Genomic DNA, 24812 nt, shown 5'->3' with positions numbered 1-24812 from the left:
TGTACTGGCAGTAGACGGAACACTGTCAAATTTGTATTTGTATAGCAACGGTTCTATGAAATATTTGTTTACTTTTATGTATGTCAGTCGGTCAATAACAGTCCTCATGTAAACACTGAATAAATTTCTATTATACACTTTCTTGGTTTAACTGCGTTATAAATCTCTGCTAAATAGTGATAGGTTTATCCCCCACACAATATATATTTAATATTTCTTTTAGTAATACCACTGTATATATCTTGTTTGTAAATAAATGATTCTTTGTTTAATATCTGGGTGATCGAACTATGCTCGGCGTACGCGCGACGTCACAGCCACACGTCACATCACGTCCACAAAATTTAATCGTTAAAATTACCTAAATGGCGCAAAAGGGGCTCGAAAGTGCCATACACGAGCTTCAACAATTAGTCACCACAATGACAAATAAACTAAGTGCGCTGGAGAAGAAAATTAGCGAGCAAAATGAAAAAATCAACAAACAAACAGAAGTGATCGAACTGCTCAAAATGAACTCGGAGGGTACCTCAGCGACCAGTCGTAAGTCTATCAACACCCGTACAATATCACCAGCCCCAACAGCGCTGCAGCGCCCACTGCGTCAAGCGCGGTTAAAAGCTGCCGCGACCGCTGCGAAGAAATCAAGCGCCAAAAGCGCAGGCGGATCACAAACGTCCGGTGGTACGATCACCCCCGAGGTAAGCCGACAGGACTCGAACGAACCAAGACCCGAGGAGCCGTTAGCGCCAGCGATATCAACCCCTGTGACTACGACTCCAGACTCCCTGGAATCGGAAGCCGACGAGGCGAATGAAGGTTTGCCTAATACCATTAATGCCACAGAAAATGATTTTTGTAAAGTGTCCTACAAAAGAGGCCGCATGCAGTCGAAACCAATTGTACCAAGACGAATCCCCATTACTGGGACTGGCCCAATAGACACCGACATACAGACTATAGAGCGTGGCAAGAAAATTCATGCCTGTTTCTTCAAAAGCGATACGACCGCTGAGGCCATCCGATCCTATATTGCTAAAAAAACAGGTTACACAAACTGCACAGTAGAAAAGTTACGTCTTAAACACGAACATTATGCGTCGTTCGCGATAACCGTTCCATCCAGTAAGTTCGATGAAATTATGTCTCCTAACATCTGGCCATCTGGGACGGAGGTAAGCGAGTGGTTTCGAGCTAGCGCCGGGCGCGCCGGGCGCGCTCCCCCCCGCCGCCGCAACCACCGACTCACTTCCATCGAGCGACCGGCCGATAGATCGACAAGCAGGCACCGCCGCCCCCCCGCCGCCGGCAGCCCCACCGGGATCGCCTCCTCGAGCCACTGATAAAAACAGCAACTCGTCGCGGTTTGTACTATGTCATCAAAACATACAATCGCTCAACTCGAAAACGAGACCGACCACTCCACCGGCCAAAGCGGACTCTAACAATAGACTGGTGAATATACTACACTTAAACATAAATAGATTGGCCAACAAAACCGGCAAACTGGAAAGTGAACTCCAACTCCAGCATAACATCGACGTATTGTGTCTATCTGAACATTGGCTCAAATCGAGTCAGATAACCTCTGTAAATATACTGAATTACCAGCTACGGGCACACTACTGCCGACCATCACGGATGGGTGGCGGGGTCTGCATGTACGCTGCTGCCGACATCTTGACAATGGAACGCAAAGAAGTGACTGATCTCTCCGTCGAAATGCAGTTTGAAGTGTGCGCCATCGAGTGTATCGGCCTTGACCTAATCGTAGTATGTATTTATAGACCACCCAATGGTGACATAAACTTATATTTATCTAAACTTAATGAATTATTAAATTTAACTGCTATTAAAAATAGTAAAGTAATGATTTTGGGTGACATAAATATTGATTTATTATCAAATTGCAGCAATACTAATAATTTATATGATACTATTAAATTGTGTGGATTTAAGAGCCTCAACAACGTACCAACGAGGATAACGAGTACCTCGAAAACGTGTATTGACCACGTTTACTCTAATATAGTTAAGTCTGACATAACTCATATGCACTCTAATGACATGAATTTATCTGACCATTTGTGACGTTCCACGGGAAAAGGTACCTTATGAGGGTTTCTAGTTTCGGAGATATTAAATGTTTTGTAAAGAGGTGAAAAAATGCTCAATTTTTTTTTATTGTGTGATCTGAAACCTTAATGCGTAACGTTTGTTTACCTGTTTTTATTTTTGTTATAAGTTAGTTATAAGCCTAGTAATGTCGTCTCAGAGTTTAGTAGAAAAGGTACCTTATGGAAAAAAGATTGAAAATTCCCAAAAAAACTAGTCAATACGGGAAAAGAAGTTTGGTAGAGAACTGTATTAGCATTCTGCAAAACTAATTTGATAATTTCAGTTCTGGTTGGGGCGCCTCGCAAATATTATAACCGTACATAGACCGACATCACAAATCCAAGTAGACTGCTATTATACCAAAGTTACTCTCGTCAAGTCTTTCTTAACTAGAATAATCTTCATTTGGTTTGGTCGCATGCAGTAAATCAGCCATTGGTTTGCTGAAAAATGCCAATACCCGACGCATTACCTTATGGAATATCTGAGGTCATTGAACCTCAATGCCGCTTATCTTCAATAGCAACCGAAATATATTATTGATAAGAAATAGACGATTTATACCATCTTAACCCCAAAATATTATTAGTTTATCCTAACTGTTCCATCATCATCATGCCTCATCATGTAACTTGACCACAAGGTACCTTTTCATTACATACAAATTATTGGTCTATTTTAAGATTATTATGACGAAGAACTAATTAAATTGGGGGCAGTTTAATGTAAATTAATATTTTCTATTCATAAAAGATAAACTATAATATGATTGATATTTTGTAGTGATGTATTATTAGATTTATTTCCATAAGGTACCTTTTCGTAAATGTATGGAGCAAATACTGTTATTGTTATGTAAGTTTAAAGTGGCATAAGGGGTTAAATATAGTATTTAGTTGGGGTTTTAGGATTTATTTCATTTGAATGACAGAATTTATTTCATATGTGCTCAGAAAAATTGATTGTGTGTCACATTAAAAGTAAAAATATTCAATTTTGTGATTTTATATGAAAAAGTCAGAAAATACATTTTCACCTCTAAATCGGTATTGTTTTTTGCTTAAACTGTCTGTCAGTGTCGTTTTCTAATAGATAAAATTTAAATCTTGAGAGCTCATTGCAATCAATCGTGAAAATGAAATAAAACTTTATTTTCAAGAGATTGGTTAGTATACACATAAATCAGTCGATATCAAAAGTTTCTATTTGCATTACAGAACAAGTCGCAATATTTTTTTAATCTCAGATATATAAGGCATTATTATTTGTAGTCAACTATGTAACTTACTTCAGGAACATAGTTTTTGAGGCGGCTAAACTTAAAACTTCTTTATCGTAAAGTTGCTCATTTCACAACATTATTTTCAAAAAATCATATCTCTGTAACTACGCAACCTAGAAGGTTGATCTTTTGTGTTATCGATAGCTTATTTATTGTAGATTACTGGGGTATGCATAACTCCATACCCGCCATAAGGTACCTTTGACCGTGGGACGTCACATTTATCTGTTAAAATTAGTGTTAAAATAATTAAGGAAGGGACATTGAATTCTCACATATTAAAAAGACATTTTTCACATTGTAAAAATCAAGAATTTTCTCGTAGCCTAGATATGTACGACTGGCTCTCAATCTTAAAAAAATCTAACTGTCCAAATGCAAGAATGGAATCTGTAATAAATACCGTAAAACATTATTTTGATGTATATTTTCCAATTAAATATCACCCTGCAAAAGTATCAAACGATGTGTGGGTCACTGACCTCATAAGAACTAAACGCAAATACATTAGTAAATTGAAGATCAATCTTTCCCGAAACCCTGATGACGCTGAGTCGCTGTCTGAGCTTATAAAGGCGGAACCCTCATACTGGGCATTATTAAAAAACTGTAGAAGAAGCTATATAAACGACCAAATTTCTAAAAGTAGTGATAATATGTGCCGCAATATATGGAAAGTGATATCAGCGGAAACGTGTAGAAATAATAAAAATAGTAACCGTGCGATCGATATTCTTGTTAGCAAGTCGGCGGGGGACTGCGCGAGCGCACGTGCCGCCTCGGCCGCTGCACTACTAAACAGGTACTATGTTGGAGCTAACGTAAACAACGCGAAACCTTGCATCCCCACTGCGCTTCAATACCTATCAAATTATTTAGATGAATCTCCCCCACAACTTATTTTTACTCCATTCACCTTAAGTGAAATGATTTCAACCTGTAAAAAAATTAAAAGAAAAACCTCAAAAGATATTCATGATATGTCTACGCATATTATAGATTGTTTGTCTCCATTAGCCTTATCACTATTCCTTTCATTATTTAACGAATGCGTCAGTGCGGGTATCTATCCTAACATTTTAAAATTAATTAAAGTTCAACCTATATACAAAGGCAAGGGCGAATTATGTCTACCTAAGTCTTATAGACCAATATCACTCGTTCCTATCATCTCAAAAATATTTGAGCGACTACTTAGTAATAGATTAATGCATCATTTTACATCTAACAGATTATTAAATAGCCAGCAATATGCGTACCAGCCTGGTCGCTCGACATCAGATGCCGTGCGGGACGTGGTGGGGAGAGTGTTAGGGCACCTGGAAGACTCGCGACAGGTCGCCGCCATCTTCTGCGACTTGTCGCGCGCCTTCGAGACTATTGACCACTCTCTTCTTCTTAAGAAATTGTTTAAGTACGGTGTCACAGGATCATTTCATAAAACGATTTCTTCCTTCCTAGAAAACAGGAAGCAACGCACCTACGTGCTAAACTCTAAATCCGACCTTGAGTCAACTGGTAACAGCGCCGTCCCTCAAGGATCTGTCGCTGGAAACAATCTATTTTTAATACTCGCAAATGACATAACAACAGCCTGTCCAGACGTAGAATATGTTTTATTTGCAGACGACACTTGCATAATTGTAAATGCCGACAGTTTTGTTAACTTAAAATCTAACCTTAGTAATGTAATAAAACTAGTTGAAAAATGGTTCACTTCTAATGGCATGTCACTTAATCTTGAAAAGACCAATATCATACATTTTCAGCTAAGAAATTCAATAAAAAATAAACTTAATATAGTACTAAATGACACAATAATACCACAAGTTGATACTGCTAAGTACTTGGGATTCATGATCGACTCTGGGCTGACGTGGGCGTCTCATATTTCAATGACTTGTGACAGACTGGCCTCAGCATGTTATGCTCTGTCCCGGTTAGCCGGCAGTTTATCAATCGAGAACCTAAAGATGGCTTACTATGGTTACTTTCACTCGATTTTAGTTCAGGGAGTGGAACTGTGGGCCACTGCTGCTGATAGGGACAGGGCGTTCAAAATGCAAAAACGCGCGATTCGTGTAATTGATGGAAAGCCGGTGGACCATCCGGCACAACAGTTGTTTAAGAAACATAAAATCCTTACCCTACCCTGTGTATACATACTGGCCGCGTGTGTGTACGTTAGGCAAAACATACAGAACTATAACCGTTCTAGTAGTGAGCGACGTCCCCGGCTACTTGCCCCGAGGCGCCGACTCGCCAAATCACGACGGTTACTCAGCGTCATAGGACCAACTATTTACAATTCGTTACCCTCAGATATACTTAACTTAAATAGTGACCAAGTATTTAAAACTAAACTTAAACTGCTGCTTATAGAAAAAGCATTCTACAGCATTGACGAATTTATAAATATTCGATGAGGTCGTTGACTACTGCACCATAATTAAAATTGTATTAATGTTAAACGTAATAAGTAAATAAATGTTTTTGTTTAAAAAAATGTTATGTAATAATTAATTTAATTAAAGAACATATTATATGTGTGTACCTACTAACATATATTTTTTGTAAATATGTATAAAATGTGACCTGTAAAATCTGCTTTTACCAATAAAGATCTGTATTCTGTATTCTGTATTCTGTACGGAACGGGGCCTGCTCGCACTTGCGCCACCTTGCGGTCATATCTGTCGTAATAGACGCGTTTTGTTAGAGAGTTAACCTTCTGTACCTAGTCGTATTTTTTCCTGTGGTCACATTTACTTCTCACGTTGATAACTTTGAGTATTTAGTAACTGGAGACGCCATGGCTGTCATTTTCAGTACAAAACAGTCTGCCGATTGAGATTCCGCGGGGTAGAGGCACGTCAAATGTATGGCTATTTGTACATGATTTCAACGTAACGTACAAATTAGCTAGTTTGTCAGTGCACGACACCTTGCATTTTGTGACTATGCGCTGAAACTTGGCACAGTTGATACTTAGCTGGTCATAAGCAGATACACACCGGGAGCCGTCGAGTGCCACCTCTCATTTAGTGGTGGGGAGGGGGCGAAGTTCGACGCTGCGGCGCTTCACCTGGAGCAACATTTCTCTAAAACTATACCTATTAGGGCATATAAATATAAATATTAAAAACAATATTAAAGAGAGAAAATGAATTCTAAGGTGGGGTTTTTAAATATTGATCCTAGCGAAAAAGTTTGAATGACCTTTTTTGTGGGAAATTTTATGTAAATTATTCATGTAATAAAACATTTTTTGCTATTGGCCATCGTTTACCAGTTATTTACGAATGAAAAAAAAAGGGGACCTGAGAATTTATTTTCTCCCTTCAATACTTTTTTTAATATTGATCCTAGCGAAAAAAAGTAGCACTTATATTATAAAAAATCTGAAACAGATTATTTACGTAAAAGATTTTTGTTTACTGTGGGCTACCGTTTACGAGTTATTTACGAAAAACCAAAAAAAATAAGCGATTGTAGAACAAATTATAAGTAACCTTCCCACCTTCATATGAGATCACTCTGACCCACGCTTAATATTATTTTTTATCTCCCATTTATCAACAGATTTGTATTGTAACCCATATATTTTTTTAAACGTAATAAGTGTAGCTTTACGACTATATTTTTTTGTTCCCAGATTCCTGCAACGCATTAAAAAAAAATTGGTAATTATAAAAACGTTTTTAGTCTTTTCTACTTTAAGCCTTTTTTTTGTTAGAAAGTGCATTGTTTTTGTACTAAAAATAGACTCCTCATCCTTAGTTTATCCGAAAATGATATATCACATGCCCTAATAGGTATAGTTTTAGAGAACTGTTGCTCCAAGTGAAGCGCCGCAGCGTCGAACTTCCCCCTCCCCCCCACTAAATGAGAGGTGGTTCTCGAAGGCTCCCGGTCTGTATCTGCTCAAGACCAGCTAAGAACCAACTGTGCCAAGTTTCAGCGCATAGTCTCAAAGTGCAAGGTCCCCATACAACGGTGTGCACTAACAAACCAGCCATATCAGATAAACGCCAGTCCATACAAAAATTTGCACAATTGTGCAAGGTTTTTAGCAGAGGGGTAAGGTCTTAAAGGCGACTCCGGTTATTAAATGCGTTAAGGTGGATACCCGTCCTGTGTTCTGTATTCTGTCCACTCTGTGATTCTGTCACACCATTAATGTTTGCATTGTTTGGTCCATTATTGGAAAAAAGCTCGAAACTTACTAAACTAGTGGAGCAGGAATGATAGATTACACCGCAGGCCAACGATCTTAGGTAATCGAGTTGCCAGTCATTCTACTTCAGCTTAGTTTGTAGACGGAAAATATAGTATTTATCAGATAAATGTTAAATATTCTTTCCTTTTCTATTGTGGGACGTACCGCATTACAATCTATAAAAAAAAATATTTCAGACACGTAAGTCCATTGGTTTTAGTATCATTATTACTAAACTTAAAATTAGGGTTAATATTATATAAAACTAAATAATGCTATAATGCTAGAAGAAGAAAAAATAAAATAAATGTATTACTACTTCTTCTTCTTCTTAATGCATTAAAAAAAATCGATCTTTTTCTTCTTTCTCCTGGCTTTTGTCCCAGTTCATTTGGGGGCGGCCCTCCTAGTAATCCTGCGCCACACCACAGCTCACGGTTGTGGGTTGTCTCGTCTGTTGCGTTCAACAGCTTCATGTCGTTTTTTACTGTTTGGAGCCAGGTTGTTGGTGGTCGTCCACCTCTCTTCTTCTAAAAATAAAATAAAACAAAACTAACTTAACCTATGACCCGGTACATAAGGAACTGGCGCATGCAGACCAAGCCAGTGCCTCATTAGGGGCCTGTCCCACGTTTCTAAAAAAATGCCCAGGATTCTATTGGGGCTATCCCTATAAATTGTATGTGCAGATATCAATCACAATGAAAAAATCAACAATGATCAACTCTGGTCAACCTGGGACTCGAACCAATCCCGCTAGCTGACCATCCGCCATTCAACGCGAATTTAACCATTGAAACTATGATAACACACATGGTAACTTATTGGACCGGCAATCAAAAGATGTGGGTTTGAGTCCCACGTTGACCAGAGTTGATCATCGTTGATTTTTTCATTGTGATTGACATTTTTATGTATATACATACAATTTATTTATCGGATAGGTATTTTATCCATCCAGTGTTTGTACTGCAGCGCCATCATGGTCGCGTTTTTATCACCTGTCATGTCATGCGTAATTTTCGCACTTACATACTTGTTAGAACGTGACAGACATGGTGACAAATGATAAAGAGCCGGCCATCTTAGCCCTTCTTGCCTTGGCTCTTGGATGCCAATTATTGTGATATCTAAATATTGTAACTTTTTTATCATTCGCGCGTGCATTTCGCTTACTTTTTAATAATCTACTATAAAGCAATTAGAGAATGCGCGTAGAATTAGAGAATCCGTTATTTTTGATGCTGACTGTACCTAGTAGTTATACCTAGTTATAGTCTGTCGATTTGTAACTGGCCCCGAGCCGCTAATCCTTTGTCTATTTTTAAGTAAAACCGCACGTGCCTCTACCTGTAAAAAAGGGTCGTGTAATTCTTTACGGTTACTGAGTGCTGGTGAGTCGAACCTGTCTAAAATGTGTCATCCAGATGCGTAACGAAGGCGCGTTATCGGAGAGCGCACATACACTGGTTTTTTGAGCTTTGGACTAGCCCGCGTTCAGGTGCCGATTAGAATAATTATGACCCTTTTTTGCAGGTAAGTAGCACGTGCGGTTTTACTTAACAATAGACAAAGGATTAGCAGTTCGGGGCCAGCTACAAATCGACAGACTATAGGTATAACATGATGACTTCACCCGCAAGATAATAGCAATTTCCTGTTTGATCTTTGTACATATTCACCCAAAATAATTGCTGATGTTAAACAACGCAAACTTCGAACAGCTATTAAGTTTGAACTTACTGAAACTTATGTATATGCATAAGGGAACGTAGCAACGCCAGGCGCCGTCTGTCTTGTAGAGAAGCATACAAGTTGATGTAGGATGTAGCTAACATTGCTTGTGTAATTTCTTTAGCAGTCAACGATTTTCAAGGTTGTGAAGTTGAATAAGGTCACTTCTGTGGACTACCTAAACATAAAAAAATAAACGACCTGGTTTGGATTTTCTTTTTTCAGTCCAAAGTACTGAAAAACTGTATCCCGCCTGCAAGGGTGCGGTTCAAAAATTAGCTTTTGGGAAAGACGCGAACAAGTTAACCCTTGGGTGGGTTTACAGGTACAACAAAATGTACATGACCCTTGTGTGAGGTGGTCTTATTCAGACACTTTTCGCAATAATATTATTTAATCGTCCCATTTTGAAATCGTGTATCTAAATGGGTGCAGTATTCAAGTAAAATTTGTCCATTACTTCAGTAACAATGCAAAAATACCTATGTTATGACGTTTAGTTACCTACCTACCAAATTGATTTAAATCCGGTCCGATTATTCATTCGTTTAAATATATAAAATTGCCATCCAAATTCTACCATCTGAATTATATCACGTCAGGTAATGATAGCACGTATTTGATGTAGCCAATCTGACTTTCGAATGTCGACTGGAATTATAATAAAAAAGATCCGAGAATTCCGAGATACCTATTCCTATCTATTATAATTATATGTTCTATTTACTACACTTTTACAATGTCAAAGGCATATTCTACTCTTAAATAAATATTGACGAAGTAGTTTACAAAAATGTCCATTTGTGATTAAAGTTTACTCTTATACAAGTACATATAGGTACTGCTCGAACACTAAAAGCAATATTTATCTACATCAATTCCATATTTTACTAATGTATGTTTGCTCGATGCGCAATTGCGCAGGTTTACTAAAGCTTAAATTTAATATTCATTGATTCTCGTCGCGTCGATAAAGATGGTGACTATGATAAGCAACGGCGTTTGATAATGTAGGTATTCCATAAATAACCATTGAGTTATTATTTATGACTATAGAAGCCATACTAAACAATGAAATTGTCGGAATCTCAACCTGTAGGCACGCGACCAAAACGTCGCAATTAGGGAATGCAAATCGGTTATTTTCGGTTATTTTTTGTATGGAAATTATCGGTTATTAACCGAAATCGGTTAATAACCGATAATTTCCATACAAAAAATAACCGAAAATAACCGATTAGCATTCCCTAGTCGCAATCCAGCGTAAGCGCCGTAAAATTTGTGGCGGTTACGCATTTAGGTCGTTAGATTCACGCTCCGCTTCTATGATTTGTTGTTTAAAAGTCAGCAACTTACTGATTCTGTATGCCGGTTCTATACTTTAGTAATAATAGTTCAATGTGAATAATAGAATATCCATTTATTACAAAGGAAAGCTTCTGCCCACAATTTTGTCTGCGTGGGATGACAGTGATAATTGCTACAAACTATTCTATGTCCTTCCCCAGGCCTCAAAATATCTGTATAACAATTTTTATCTAAATCAGTTCAGCGGTTTAAGCGTGAAGACGTAACAGACAGGGTATATTTCTCTTTCTTTCGACCCGCCCCGGCTTCGCACGGGTTAACAAATTATACACTTAAACCTTCTTCAAGGATCACACTATCGATAGGTGAAAACTGCTTGAAAATGCTTTTAGTAGTTTTTGAGTTTATCGCGAACATACAAACACTCAGGCAAACGCGGCGGGGGACTTTGTTTTATAAGGTGTAGTGATTATACATGGTGTGTCTGACCATGGGGCTTTAAATCCAGGGCTTGATTTTACTCGCTAAACTAAGCTACTTTTACTATGGAACCAACCCTGTATAATAACACAACCCACACACAGTATAATACATATTCAGAGGCACACAGATGCTGAGGCAACGGGCGACCCCGCGCGGGCAGCTTTCTCGCGCAGAGAATTGCAATCGCAATCGAGCTCGGGAACGCTGCCTGCGTGTTGGGCACCCTCCCGAGGACACCAAATTTTGATAGGTATTTTTATAATTTTTAGTTTTAGTTCTAGATTATATTTTATTATTGCATGTTCCTTAGGTATTCTTAGTATTTTTTTTATACTTTTATTTAGATGAATCATTTATTTATTTTAGTTATTTTAACTGTAGTTTATTTTATATTCCTGTTTATGTCCTTTAATAATTTATATTAATAAATGATTTGTCTATACATATTAGTAGAGATGAAGTAGATAGAGTTCTAGAATATTCTCATAAATATAAATACTGGGTAGGATTCATCGCAACTGTTTACCTCTTTATAAAGATAAAACAGAAATGCTGGAATTCTGTTTACTCTGTTCAAACAATGCACTATGTGGGTTGAAATACTGAAAGGTCTTCCTTCAAACTCAAAATTAATTCAGTTTCTGCTCAAGCTAGTATTTGTACTGGTTATTAGTTAATTAACCTGAAAAGTAGATAAGTAATGATAAATTAATAAATATTATAGGACAATTTTACACAGATCGGCATAGTCCCACAGTAAGCTCAGGCATGGCTTGTGTTGTGGGTGCTAGACGACGATATATATAATATACACATATATACATAGAAAACATCCAAAACTCGAGAACAAATATTTGTGATGAACATGATGAACACACAAATAAATGCCCTTACCAGGATTCGAACCCAGGACCTTCTGCTTCGTAGGCGGGGTAACTACCGACTAGGCTAGAAGGCCGTTTATATAAGTGTATTCGTATTGCATACAATTTTAGTATTCTGAGTAAAATCAGCAAGAACTATTATAAAAATGATTATTATTTACTGTACATAAAGACCCAAACACAGCAGGAATACAATTTAATTTTACAATATTACAACTCTGTCCGATTTTTAAGATAATTTACACTTGCTAATCCAATACTGAATACTGTCATTACTTTTTTTAAGATGTAGGCAAACGAGCACACGAATCACCTGATGGTAATCAATTACCGTAGCCCATAGACACCTCCAACACAAGAGAAAAACGAAAGTCACTTTTTTTATTAACCTATTTCAAAAAGACTTCAGGTTTGACCAGTTTTCATGAACAATTGAACAAGCCTCTGGTTTCTAAAGAATTCAGGAACTCCTACATGAATCATTCTTTTGCCCTTGTCCCATTCACTTGGGGTCGACGCAGCATGTCTTTCTCTTCCACACCTCTGTCGCCCGTCATCTCATCATTCACTTGCGGTTCGTTTCATATCATCTCTCACACAGTCCATCCACCTTTTCCTCGGTTTTCCTTTCCTCGTACTTCCCTCCACATTCATTCGTAATACCTTTCTCGTCACATGACTGTAATCCCTCCGCATCACATGCCCGTACCACGCTAGGCGATTTGCCCTTACTTTTCCTACATAAATATTATACAAAAATACATTGCGTAATATTCGGAATAACATGATTGACAGTACGTTTAATAATTGCTATGCATACGGCTCCCTCGCGCGCATTACCATTCATGGAACGTCAAATGCGTGACAAACTGACACGGAAAATCCCAAATTTACGAGTAATATCCGAAACGTAGCTGTGTGAATGAAAAAAAATTCCGCAATAAATGGCCTGGAACTTAGTTTGCAGATTGTCAGTCTGTATTATTTCGTTGTCTGCAGTCAGCACTAAGATCAAAGCTCAAAGAAAACTCATTGTGTTCGATCGAGGTCCACCCCGGAAAAGAAACAGAGCGATACAAAAGTCATTAAACGACTAGCTCCACTGTTCACTGCAGTAGTATTTAACCTCATTTTTTGCCGTACATTTTGTTGCATTGTACTTCCCAGACTAATTAAAATCCCATCAAAAATGTATCATATGCAAATTTCGCAGCCAAATGTTGTGAGTTCTAATGTAGAGTAACGTGTGTACGAGTATAATGTACTCGGAACCCTGTAAATTTAATTCAATAGCGTGCTGAGCGTTCGCGTTTGCGTCTTTTTTTTTACGGGATTTTGAACAGCACGCCAAGCTGGAAGTTTTGGAAACTCAAAATCCCACACAAAATTACACTTAACACACACGCGTACGGCACGTCACGCTATCGAATGTACACTACACTACACACACACACACACACACACACGCACGCACGCACGCACGCACGCACGCACGCACGCACGCACGCACGCACGCACGCACGCACGCACGCACGCACGCACGCACGCACGCACGCACGCACGCACGCACGCACGCACGCACGCACGCACGCACGCACGCACGCACGCACGCACGCACGCACGCACGTACGCACGCACGCACGCACGCACGCACGCACGCACGCACGCACGCACGCACGCACGCACGCACGCACGCACGCACGCTCACACACACACACACACACACACACACACACACACACACACACACACACACACACACACACACACACACACACACACACACACAGTGTATGTACACTAGGGGTAGGTACAGCACAGACTTTCCAAATGACAAAATCTGAAAGAGTCACCATAAACGCCAAACGAGGAAATTGTGTGCTGTCAAAATCGGCGCAAAGTTAATTTAGTTTCATGTTTAGCATTAATTTTCTGTGTCAATCTTTTAGCGATAGGCGAACGTAACGAGACTGTTGCATGCGATGTTACGATTTGTGTTAGTTATTGGCATAATTTGTTTTAATAACGCCTATTTGGTTTTTGATTAATGGACATTGTGTGATTCGTTATAAGGAGAAGTGATATGAAGGAGCCAGGTTTTGAAAGTTAATTCGACATGAGTTGCGAATTACCTATTCGCATGTGTGTCGTACAACGTTTGACAGTACGTTTGCGCCTTTAAATTTTCGACATATTTACGTACGTAAAGTGCTAGTTACCACATCAGTGCGGTAATAATAGATAGTAGCACCATATGTACTGTAAATTTATTCATAACCTAAAATATAATGTTGTGGCCATTAGCGTACATATGTGCTACATAAAAAAACACTGTCTTAATAGTCGAAATTGTGCGAGACAATATGAAATTAAGGGGCACTGGCCCTGACCGTGTCTTCACATTAAAACAACTCGCTGCAACTTGTATTACTTAAATTTTATTTTAACTCCACCTAAACTACAACATTTTTACATATTGACAACTAAATCTCTTCTGCTGTTTCTATTCAATGGGGTTGGCAACTGTCAAAGGTTTGCATAGATGGCGCCATCATAGCTTGCCCCTTTTTCTATGAGATTTGGCTTAAAGAGCTGGCATCCAAAGCATAAAAAAAACAAAAAATTGACACAATTCTAGGGATTGACGGGGTAAGCTATGATGGCGCCATCTGCTTTATACTTTGACCGGCCAACCCCATTGTTTTTTTATCATATACAAGAGAGTAAAAAACCTAAAGAGTTTTAATATGAATATAACTTGTGTTCGATTATGAACAGACATTCTTAAAGGCGGCAAACGCATTGTGTTCTACCCCATCAATTTAAAATTTCATGCGTCTGACGTTTCCCTGCACATGCCTTTGTCATGAATGAATGATTTACCTCGTATATTTCCTGAAACGTCACATCATTATTTAGGAAGAGGAAAGTAGACGAGCGCTTTTCAATACAAACGTATCCATTACGTACCTACTCATTTTTCTCTCTGCTTAGTGACAGTATGGGAAATGTTTTTTCACAATTTGATGTATAATATTTATATGTATATGTGACGTCCCACGGTCAAAGGTACCTTATGGCGGGTATGGAGTTATGCATATCCCAGTAATCTACAATAAATAAGCTATCGATAACACAAAAGATCAACCTTCTAGGTTGCGTAGTTACAGAGATATGATTTTTTGAAAATAATGTTGTGAAATGAGCAACTTTACGATAGAGAAGTTTTAAGTTTAGCCGCCTAAAAAACTATGTTCCTGAAGTAAGTTACATAGTTGACTACAAATAATAATACCTTATATATCTGAGATTAAAAAAATATTGCGACTTGTTCTGTAATGCAAATAGAAACTTTTGATATCGACTGATTTATGTGTATACTAACCAATCTCTTGAAAATAAAGTTTTATTTCATTTTCACGATTGATTGCAATGAGCTCTCAAGATTTAAATTTTATCTATTAGAAAACGACACTGACAGACAGTTTAAGCAAAAAACAATACCGATTTAGAGGTGAAAATGTATTTTCTGACTTTTTCATATAAAATCACAAAATTGAATATTTTTACTTTTAATGTGACACACAATCAATTTTTCTGGGCACATATGAAAGAAATTCTGTCATTCAAATGAAAGAAATCCTAAAACCCCAACTAAATACTATATTTAACCCCTTATGCCACTTTAAACTTACATAACAATAACAGTATTGGCTCCATACATTTACGAAAAGGTACCTTATGGAAATAAATGTAATAATACATCACTACAAAATATCAATCATATTACAGTTTATCTTTTATGAATAGAAAATATTAATTTACATTAAACTGCCCCAAATTTAATTAGTCCTTCGTCATAATAATCTTAAAAAAGACCAATAATTTGTATGTAATGAAAAGGTACCTTGTGATTAAGTTACATGATGAGGCATGATGATGATGATGATGGAACAGTTAGGATAAACTAATAATATTTTGGTAATGGTATAAATCGTCTATTTCTTATCAATAATATATTTCGGTTGCTATTGAAGATAAGCGGCATTGAGGTTCAATGACCTCAGATATTCCATAAGGTAATGCGTCGGGTATTGGCAATTTTCAGCAAACCAATGGCTGATTTACTGCATGCGACCAAACCAAATGAAGATTATTCTTAGTTAAGAAAGACTTGACGAGAGTAACTTTGGTATAATAGCAGGCTACTTGGATTTGTGATGTCGGTCGATGTACGGTTATAATATTTGCGAGGCGCCCCAACCAGAACTGAAATTATCAAATTAGTTTTGCAGAATGCTAATACAGTTCTCTACCAAACTTCTTTTCCCGTATTGACTAGTTTTTTTGGGAATTTTCAATCTTTTTTCCATAAGGTACCTTTTCTACTAAACTCTGAGACGACATTACTAGGCTTATAACTAACTTATAACAAAAATAAAAACAGGTAAACAAACGTTACGCATTTAGGTTTCAGATCACACAATAAAAAAAAATTGAGCATTTTTTCACCTCTTTACAAAACATTTCATATCTCCGAAACTAGAAACCCTCATAAGGTACCTTTTCCCGTGGAACGTCACATATTAGTATTGTTTTTTGTAGTATTAAAAAAAGGGTAATAATTATGATGTCTTTTTATTGAAAAATATGTATTTAAAATAAATTCAAAAAGTAAAAAATAAAGTGTAGATTTTTCTTCTTTTTGAAAAGTGTTTTTTAATAAAAAGATACATCGACATTGTGTAATCTTTTTCTAAAGCCAAAAAACGGAGTATGTATAATTACAGCTTTGTTCCTTTGTTGAATTTTTTTGATAAATTATTTAAAAAATGTTTGCAATTTGATTTGATCAACTCTTTAAAAAAATAAAATATATAAACATTTCACATCATAAAAAAAATAATATAGCTGAAGTTAATACAAAAAAAAATCTATGAAAATATTTTCTACAATATTAATATCTTGAGAAAAAATTGGGACTGTATGTGACTTTACATCACAGAAGGGTCCCATATGCTTCAAGTGCAATAAGTACCTTTTTATCAGAAATTCCAACAGTAATTCTGACAGAATGGTCCTTACTGCACATGAAGCATAAGGACCCTTCTCTAATGGAAAGCTACATATTTGTATGAGGAAACGGCCGTCCACTTTCCTTTTAAGAAAGTCGGTGAATTCTCTCCTAAGTATGTCGTAGCGCTCATTACCTGGCATTTGTCTTTTTTGTGCCGGGAAAAACTCAACTTGGGTCTTTTGAACATCTTGAATCAGATTTACGTGAATCTGCGCTTAAATGACTTCCGGGTCCTTTTAAGTATATGTTTGAAACGCTTTTTGAAAGGTCCTCAGAATAATAATGTGGAAAAAATGCTGTATTTTCTTCGTCATGGCATTTTTGCCACGGATCATGAGAGCCTGGGGTCCGCTTGATAATTAATCCCAAGAATTGCCGTAGGCACTAGTTTTTACGAAAGCGACTGCCATCTGACCTTCCAACTCAGAGACTAACTAGACCTTATCGGGATTAGTCAAGTTTCCTCGCGATGTTTCCATTCACCGAAAAGCGAATGGTAAATATCAAATGATATTTCGTACATAAGTTCCGAAAAACTCATTAGTACGAGCCGGGGTTTGAACCCGCGACCTTCGGATTGAAAATCACACGCCTTTACCGCTCTAGGCCACCAGCGCTCTTTCGTAAAAAAAACCCATTTTAACCGATCCGAAGTGATCCCATTTGTGCGGAGCTCCAAAAAGTAAAAGATCGAAAAAACCGGCCAATGTTGTAGGGTTTTACGGTACACACTTTGACTAACGCGTAAAAGAAACAGAAATCAGACTATTCCACGTACACGACCTCACTCCAAACAAAATAAGGTCTATTTTTGCCTTAACATCATCATATTCTAATCTCCCATCTCCCATAATGGTTATAGCAACCATTATAATGGTAATGATTGATTAACCGCAAGGGGGGGGGGGGGGGGGTGAATATATCGGTAGCCATTTTTCATGAGTACTTACATTAAGAATAAAGTACAGCCATAAGAAGCAAGGCACTGTTATTCGTTTATTTCAATTTAGCGATAACATCTTTAAGGGGAAAGGAAATGTATACTGAAACTGGAATATTAGGGTTTACACTTTGTTAATACGTAGAGTTAGACCAGTGGTGGGCAAACTTTCTTCACGGGGGGCCAGAAAGTTTCGGAAATTTAAGTGGAGGGCCAGAATTGTGATAATCGTGGGCTAATGCCATATACTAATTATTTCATAGGACCGGCGGCGGGCCGGATCAAATCCATTCGCGGGCCGGAGATCGAGATAGTTCATCGTGATCCATATATGGGGCACTGAACTGTGAACGTGTTAATAATCTCTTGACCTTTTTGACTTCCTCGTTTGGCAGGAGCACTGTGCCAAAGAGAATCTTATCCTCGTGCCGCCCACCATACAAAATTATAGCCAAGGAAGTTAGAATCTTGTTCAATCTTCAATTGGGTTAAATTTGATTTGTTTGAAAATTTTACGAGACTAATGAAATGATACCTACTTTGATTTTAATTAAGGTTGACATTCCATCGAAACTGAGTGTACATCCTAATGTACATTGGGCACGAGGTTAAGCAAATTGCAAAGTACCCATGAAATGTTCTCGGTATTTTTTTCTGCACGTTTGTTGCCAAACCGTGTTACAGTTATTTTCGATTTCTAGAGTTAGACCAAGACAAGTCTGCAGAGATTTGGATAGCCCACGCAGTGCGTGTTATTTTAAACGTCAAACTTCTATGAAATTATGACGTATAAATGACACTTCCACTGCTTGGGCTATCAAAATTGCTGCAGAGTTTTCTTGGTTCAACTCTGCCTGCATTGTGTTTTTTTCTTTTCGTTGATAAAAAAAACCTTTTTGTTTTGCATTGACGCCCGTTGGTAGTTATAAGGCTTATAGACGGTAAAACGGTCATCATCATCTTCCTCGCGGGTGCCTGGGGTCCGCTTGGCAATGGCAACTAATTCCGAGAATTGGCGTAGGCACTTTTACGCAAGCGACTGACATCTAGGAAATTCAGAATCAAAAATCAGAATTTCTGACCTTCCAACCCATAGGGGAAACTAGACCTCATTGGGATTAGTCCGGTTTCCTCACGATGTTTTCCTTCACCGAAAAGCGGCTAGATATCAAATGATATTTCGTACATAAGTTCCGAAAAACTCATTAGTACGAGCCGGGGTTCGAACCCGCGACCTCCGGATTGAAAGTCGCACGATCTTACCGTTAGGCCACCAGCGCTTTTCAAAGAAGGTAAAACGTTGAAGGTGGCTATTCATGATTAAGAATAATGAATCCCATCGAAATTTAACTTAAGTATCTAAGTTGTTAAGTAAAGTTCTTGATCGTTATGTTTAATTTGTTACTCTGTTCTTGTTTCATCATTAACTGATCTTTTATAACATAACTTTACTCACGTATTTCACTAATCACTTCGAAACATTCTGGAATCATGAATTACTTATGTAAGCAGTGGAATTGATGAAAAAGTATTCCGATAAAACTCAAGTCATTTTTGAACAAGCAATGAAGTTAATTCTTTTAGAAAGGGTGTTAGTTTAACTCAACGAACTAGAATAACTAATCCCACCAAAAACATTTTATCAGTTTAACTCAACGAACTAGAATAACTAATAGAAGTCTGACTAGAACACAATAATGGCCCTGAGCATTTAATAACCGGAGTCGCATTTAAGAGTCGCCCTCTGCCGAAAACCTTGCACAATTGTGCAATGTTTTGGACTGACGTTTATCTGACATGGCTATATGCACGTTACGTACAAAACATGATGTCCAAATAGCCATACATTTGACGTGCCCCTCCCCCGCAATAATTGGGTCGGTCATATTTTATTGTCTTTGAAAACTTGTCAAAAGACAGTTTAGGGCACAGTATGTATAAGTTACTCTATGGTTTACTAGTGCTGCACTCTGGCGGCAGAACATTGCAGTAATACCCCCTATTGTGAAGAAAGTCTAAACTGAAGTTTCAGAAAGCGATAATTATAGGTACAGTAGAAAAATGCAGGCAGATTATTTTACCATAATTGCGTTATGGCGCGCGCACGACTCGCATCAATTTCGATGCAAAATATTACTTTATAACTAACGAACGAGCTATTGATATATTGTTTACGTCGAAATAAATCATATCTATACGAACGAGCTACCGTACATATTTTAAAAGAACAGGTTCATCAAATGGGGTTGGCCGGTGGAAGTTTTTAACAGATGGCGCCATCATAGCTTGCCCTGTCAATCCCTAGAATTGTGTCAAATTTTTGTTTTTTTAAAACCTTGGATGCCAGCCCTTTAAGCCAAATCTCATAGAAAAAGGGGCAATCTATGATGGCGCCATCTATGCAAACCTTTGACAGTTGCCAACCCCATTGAGCTCACGATAGTTAAGGGTAGTTTATTGACGTTCGTTAAAATTTTCAGTTGAAGTTGAAACTATGAGATCATAACAACTATTTAATTACACAAACGGGTCTACCGCGATATAATTTCATTGTTTTTACCTTTAATTCCGACGTTAGACCCGTTTGTGTAATTAAATATGTGTACAAAACGCGAGAGTTTAAAGTGTTATATCATAACAACTATTAGGTAAGTGATAGGTATTGGAAAACGAGTTTGAATGCTGGAATGTTATAAATAATGACAGTTTGTTCATTTGTACATATAGTTAGAATAGAACTAAATAGGTTAAATCGTAGATCTTGTTAGATTGCAACCCGCCACCAAAAAGAATAGATGGTATAGAGGGGTCCTGTCATAGTAAATTTTGTAGTCACAGTAAATTTACTGCCATCTATCGACACACGACTAAAATTCAAAATGAAAACGTGTAAAATTATCAAAAAAATGTTCTTTATTATTTTTATATCATTTTGATCCATGTTCATTCACTGATATCTATGTGTTAAAATTGTTAAATATGAAACGGTGTCGTCACGCCATCTAGCCGAGAATAGGCTAAAGGTGTGTGCGGCATCTATTCGAGAATGACTTTTTCTTGAATTCCGAGGCACGTTTTTTCCTTAGACTTTATTCGTCTTATACGAAGTTACATATGTCTTTTCCGCCACTTCGTACAAGGTACCTACTTATACAAATATACAGTGTCTTAATTATACACTGTCAATATAGATGATATTTAATCAATCAGACATGTTATCGTGTACGGATATTAAGAACATCCTAGCAATTTTAGCAGTTCTTTAACAATAGGTATCTAGTAATTATTTGAGCGTTTCTTTTATTTTATGCCATTTTTATATATTGTGACCTTTGTTGCCACTTTTGTGTTATTTCTAGTCAGGATCGCGAGCCCTTTTCATCCTTATAAGAGAAAAAAAGTGTCCTAAAATTTCCATACATTTTTCAAACTTTCCTTTTTGTTACCGCCATACTAAGTATATGGGTAAATGGTAACACAATAGGAAAAAAAACTCTGGGACATTTTTAGTGCTCCGTACAAAACTTTGTTCACGGAACACTTATTTTATCCCATTAGGATCGAAAGAGTTCGTGATTCTGAGAGAATAACACAAAAGTGGCAAAAAAGTCACAATATACCACGTGTCCCAAAATTCAACGATAAGCTGGCACCAGAAGATGGACCTGCTCATGACTAGTCGAGAAAAATAAAATAAAAAAAATATATCTCAATTTATTACGGAATTACAAAAAAATTAAAATCGACACCCCTAATGGTATTTTTAACGACCATGTCTACAATTATTCAAATATTTCAGTTTTTTTTTTGTATGGGCAACCTAATTAGCACTGCTATCCACCACAACCCTTAAAAATACCAGAATACATGTAGTTACGATTTTCATTTTTTTTTGTAACTCCATAATAAAGTGAGATATATTTTTTTTATTTTTTTTTCCTCGAGTAGTCATGAGCAGGTCTATCTTCTGGTGCCAGCTTATCGTTGAATTTTGGGACACGTTGTATAAAAATGGCCAAACATAAAAGAAACGCTCATTTACTAATTGAACTTCAATTTTACACGTGACGTGACACGTTCTTGACGGGAACGTGATAGTTTCACTACGTGACTAATTATTGTTTGTACGAAGTTGCGTCAAAGTCAAGCTATTAGCGATACGATTAAGATTCCGAACTCCTGCCGTCTGGTGTTGCCGCTTTGAGTACGCTCACCCGAAGGCCTTGAAAATGTTAAATGGGTATTAGTTTTACAAGGCAAAGTTGCTGTTTAGCTCCGCGTGAAACTTGCGACGTAAGGTAAGATAGCACGGGTTTTAACGTTTCACCTTAAACTTTGAAAATATAGTATAAGTACATACCTATATTTTTTAAATCTTGCTAGTTAAATCCATCGGCTATAGGTATTGGAAATTAGACACTTCGAGTTACCGCCCCATTTAAGTGAAAGTCAATCGATTAACACAAATTATTTTACTCCTATCTGGAATAATTCTTTGGCCGTTTTTAGGTGATTTTGTAAAGTAGCACAAACATATTAAAATATTAGTTTAATATCAAGTAAACGCCGGAAAAAAGGATCTAACAGGTACATAAATATTGTCAACAAAAAACAAGCACTAAATTAACCCAACGTATTATCTATTATCTCATATTCAACAGCATAAACTAGTATTAAATGGGCGTAGTGCTTTTGAATTTAATGCAAAATTTCCTATCTCATTCCTAGTGTAACTACGGAATAACCATCCGACAGCCAAAGTCAAAGTCAAAGTCTTTTTATTTGTGAGTATATGTCAAACTGATTACAGTGGCGGTAAATAAATATTTGTAGCACTATACCCTGCCTGATGGCGTACAGTCGCCATCAGATATATCGGAGCGGCCAAGGTGCTCACAAATATCGGAACACGCCTCTATTGTCAGGGCGTTAGAGCGCGTGTTCAGATATTGTGAACACCTTGGCCGCTCCGATATATCTGATGGCGACTGTACAAAAACTTGAATTATTTCCTTACATACTAACATGCGAAATAAATTTACATATCTATATATATATATATATATATATACCTAGTCATTATTAATATTAAAGTCATATCAAATCAGAAGCATTAAAATTATACAGCAAAAATTCAGAAATAGTGTAAAAACAATTATCAATTAAAAATGTCAGTAGTTAGTGCTTAAACTGATTTATGGGTAACATTCCCATTGGGTAGCGTCCCATAAATCGGCGAAACATGCCTTTTGTACTAGATTCCCGCTTTGCAGTATGTGGAAAGGGATTTCCTGTTTTGTATGATAGAGTATATTTCATTTTCTTAGGTAGGTACAGTCAGCGTTAATATTGCGTATGAAACAGTAAGTAGTAACGCGACAAAAATATCCGCCACCCTTACTTTTCTAGTTAAATATATTATCTGGACAGTTATGGGTCAAAGGTAAGGTCAATGTGGCTAATTCCGTCATAAGGGTTATTCCGTCCACGACCAATATATTTCTTTGATTTTTAATCGTAGGAAAAAACCATTTGCTTAAAACTAAAAGTAATCGCTGCTTTGTCTATGAAATTATAAATTTTGTTCGTTGTTCTAGAAAAATGCTAGTGGACGGAATTGGCCCTATTACGGAATTAACCACATTGACCTTATATGCAACAGTTCAATTGAAACATATTTCTTTTAAACTGCAAAACGTAATTCAAGACCAAAAAAAGTAAGACAATGTTGCTACTACAGTAATTTGTTTGTAAAATAGTAAATTCCTTTTGATAAATAATCACGCTAAGATATAACACTTTAAACTCTCGCGTTTTGTACACATATTTAATTACACAAACGGGTCTACCGCGATATAATTTAATTGTTTTTACCTTTAATTCCGACGTTTCAGCTGAGTTGCACCAGCCGTGGTCACGGAAAGACTGACGTCCCAACTAATGTCAACAGAGATATTAATAAAACACCACTAAACTACCCGAAATTAGTTTATAAAAATGTTTGGGGTAGACAAAGAAATTGCAGCTACCCGTTAAAGTTTAATGTTTATTGTCCACGGCACGACACGCAACACTCACAGTATCCGTACACTGGTCCGAAGATATATCCGCTGGTTTCAACATTTGAATCACTGGTCCCCAAGTAGACGATAATTTGTACCCGAACATAAACATTAAACTTTAACGGGTAGCTGCAATTTCTTTGTCTACCCCAAACATTTTTATAAACTAATTTCGGGTAGTTTAGTGGTGTTTTATTAATATCTCTGTTGACATTTGTTGGGACCATGGTATAATAATATACTCCGCCTGGTACTCTATTCCGGGATTCGCGTATGACCTAACTGACGCGGGCCTACGTCATCATGCTGTTTACAGGTTCTCAAACTTTAAAATGTGGGAGAATTTTAACCAACGGTGAAAATTATTTTAAAGGCATTAATTTTAAGTTATTCATGTAGAAACATAGTAAAATAAAACAAATCTAATGTATTAAATTAAACTTTATTTATCTATACAAGACAAACGTTTAAAAAACTAATTCACAGTTACACATTAATTACCAAGCTTACGACGTGAAAAGTTTGGAAAACACTGCGACTGCTGACACTGAGCGAGAAGGAAATAACAATTAACACGCGTTCGACAAGGATGACGGTCAGGGCATGAAGTTATCTAGATCCGAAAATTCGGAATTTTGTCAAATGTGACAATCCTGTGTTGCCAGTAATGTTAACAGAATTACCCGAACGTCTGAAATTTCTTTC

This window comes from Cydia splendana, chromosome 21 (genome assembly GCF_910591565.1).
Source record: "Cydia splendana chromosome 21, ilCydSple1.2, whole genome shotgun sequence".
Lineage (NCBI taxonomy): Eukaryota > Metazoa > Arthropoda > Insecta > Lepidoptera > Tortricidae > Cydia > Cydia splendana.
The sequence above is the reverse complement of the archived record's forward strand: the minus strand, read 5'-3'. Positions refer to the sequence as shown.